This window comes from Galeopterus variegatus, unplaced genomic scaffold (genome assembly GCF_000696425.1).
Source record: "Galeopterus variegatus unplaced genomic scaffold, G_variegatus-3.0.2 Scaffold1347, whole genome shotgun sequence".
NCBI lineage: Eukaryota > Metazoa > Chordata > Mammalia > Dermoptera > Cynocephalidae > Galeopterus > Galeopterus variegatus.
This window is the reverse complement of record NW_007727458.1, coordinates 208,571-211,576: the sequence shown is the minus strand read 5'-3', so window position 1 is coordinate 211,576 and position 3,006 is coordinate 208,571. Positions and strand designations below refer to the sequence as shown.

General features: G+C 40.8%; 1 protein-coding gene across 1 annotated transcript in view; it reads left to right on the top strand.

The window, feature by feature from the left end:
- Window positions 1-3,006, top strand: part of LOC103593449 (chromosome unknown open reading frame, human C6orf201) — a 61,305-nt gene that overhangs the window by 57,781 nt on the left and 518 nt on the right. The window lies entirely within an intron of this gene.

The window sequence follows — 3,006 nt, the reverse complement described above, 5'->3', positions numbered from 1 at the left end:
ATTTTGCTTGTTGAACTCTTATAACCACTACTACAAATTTCCCAAGATCCAGGTGATTAAACGTCAGGTAGCATTTTTATGATTCTCAACTCATGGAAGGTTTTATTTATATTTTTCAATTTTATTTCAAGGAATACATTTGCCATACAGGAAATTTCCTACAGGTTAACAACTACAGTCAGGATATTCAACATCACTGGAAGCATTTCTTTTTTTTTTTTAGTTGTAAATAGTAACAATACGTCATTGTATATGTCAAAAGATTTCTATGGTGCTAAGTTTGTTTTATCAAACATTAAGCATTTTGAAGAAAATAATTGGACAGTAAAATAAACGTATCTTCTTTGGGGAAAAAGGTATGGACTTACTTCTGTCACTTTGTTTTCTTGTTGTTCTGTATATTCGTTGTTCCTTTCTTCTTCTTTATTGCCTATCTTTGTGGCTTGGTAGTTTTCTGTAGTGATAAGGTTTGATCCCTTTCTCTTTCTCATTTGTGTGTCTTCTCTACCAGTCAGTTTTATTCTTTCACATGTTCTCATGATGAAGTACTGTCCTTTTGCTTCCAGGTGTAGGACTCTTTTAAGGATTTCTTGTACAGGCTGGTCTAATGGTGATGAATTCCCCCAGTTTTGCTTGTCTGGGAAAGACTTTATCCTTTTTAAAAAATTTATTATTATATATTTTTTTACATTTTAAGATGTTGTGGAGCAGTTGGGGGAGGGGGAGAAGGAATTAGGGAGGGGTTCAGGTGGAAGAGGAAGGGGGCTGTGGTCGAGGCCTGTGGCACCCCCCTCATTCTGGCAGGGGAGCCCAGGGGTCTTCTGGTGGCGGCTTGGTCATGGCTTGGCTGGTTGCAGACATGGCCGGGAGGCGCCTGGCTGATCTCCATTTCTGAATGATGGCTATTCTGGATACAGTATAGATGGCTGGCACTTTTGCTGTTTTCCTTTTAGCACTTCTAATAAATAATACCATTCTCTCCTGGCCTATAAGGTTTCTGCTGAGAAATATGCTGTCAGTCAGACCTCCATCTGTGACCTGATGCTTTTCCCTTGCTGTTTTTAAAATTCTGACTTTGACTTTTGACAGTTTGAATATAATGTGCCTCAGAGAGGATCTTTTAGAGTTGAATCTATTTGGGGATCTTTGAGCTTCCTGGATCTGGATGTCCATATCTCTCCCAAGACTTGGGAAGTTTTTAGCAATCATGAGAGTACTTCGAAAAGCTCATAGGAAGATTTATATTACCTTTTAATTCCATTTTTCCACAGACTTTTTGATGCCTTTTTCATTCCTTTCTCCTTCTGGAACTCCCATAATGCAAAAATTTGTTCAGCTTTCCTCATTATTTTTTATTTTATTGTCTGACTTGGTTATTTCAAAAGAGTTGTCTTCAAATTTTAAAAAATTGTTTTCTCTTTGATGTATTCTATTGTTGAAGCTTTCGGTTATGTTAATTTCATTCAATGAATCCCTCAGTTGTAACATTTTTGTTTGGTTCTTTTTTATGTCTCTGTTGAATTTCTTGCTCACATCATAAATTGTTTTGCTATTTGTTTGTTTATGTGCATTTTCTCGTGTTGTGAGGATCTGGGTGTCAGGGTTAATTCTGCACCTCTGGTTCCAGCTGCTGTTGCAGTGCAGCAGCCCTCTGGGTGGGTGTGGTGGGATGTTGGCAGGGCCTCAGGGATGTGGAGAAGCTGGGGCTATTGGGCCCCAGGGTAGGATGCACTCTGGTGGTGGCTCTGATCTCAAAATGGTGATGCTCCGCAAAGCCTGGATCCCGGGGGGGGGGGGGAGACACTCAGCATGAGTTCTCTCTCTAGAATACTACAGTTGCATGGACTCCAGGAAGCTCTCTTTACTGGGCCCAGGACCTGCAAGGGCTGTGTGGCTCTTTTGAAGCCAGGACTGCAGGTGCTCATGGTGGGAATGTGGACTGCTGGGGATTCCCCACTTTCCTTGCTCCCCTTAGTGAGGAGTCTCTGGCCCAGGCTGGGCACTTTCCTTCCCTTTCTACGCTACCATCCTGACTCCATGCCTCAGGGGGTCTTCATCAACTTTTTGAATTCCAATGTTCTCCCCCAGACACTCTATTCAGTGTGTGGTTATCTACTTGTTTTGGTCTTTCTTTGCAGAGGAGGCAAGTGCTGGGTGCATTTTGATTCCATCTCCCTCTATTCACTTCTCTTAAATTTTTCTTCTTTTTGCTCCTCAAACTCAATAATTTCATATGACCTGTTTGCAAGTTTGCTCTTTCTTCTGCATATTCGAGTTTGCTGTTGAACTCCTTTAGTGAAATTTTCAAATCAGTAATTTTTCGGCTCAAGAATTTATTTCTGCTTAATTTTTTATAATTTCTATGTCTTTGTTGAGAGTCTCATTTTGTTCATACACAGAATTAGGGGAGGGTCTTTCTCTGCTCTGGGAGTCTCTTCTCACTCTTATTCTTTAGCCCCCAGGGGGTTCTTTTCCTGGCCAGATGTTTTTCTTTTCAAGTTTTATGAAGCCAGCCACGCCATGCCCACCACAGCACCATCCATGATGGGAGTCTGACTTGGAGGCAAATACCCATGCTCAGGAGAGAGATCCTAGCAATTGCTCTTTCCTACAATCTGGAAATTCATCCCCATGCAGTTGCTTCTCTTTATTTTGATGCCCTCCCATAGTTCACCTGCTTTTGTTTAACTCCAGCATCCTTAAATAATTCTTTTTTTTTTCATATTTTCCCCAGAGATTTCAGTTTTAGTTAGCAGGAGGGATGGGCAGTAGTTGGCTTCTGCTGCCACAGTGGAACTGGAGCTCTCTGCCTGGGTTTTTTAAATACCACATTAAATAAGAATGAGGACTTTGTAACAAACAAGGAAAAATTAGATACACAGCAATGCTTTCCAATAAAATGGCCCAATTTTCTCTTCATGCCTCTTTATTAAATTGGGGGGTGGGGGGAAGAAACTAAGATTCTTATTTGTTTTCTAGTAATACTACTCTTTCCATTTTCTCCCT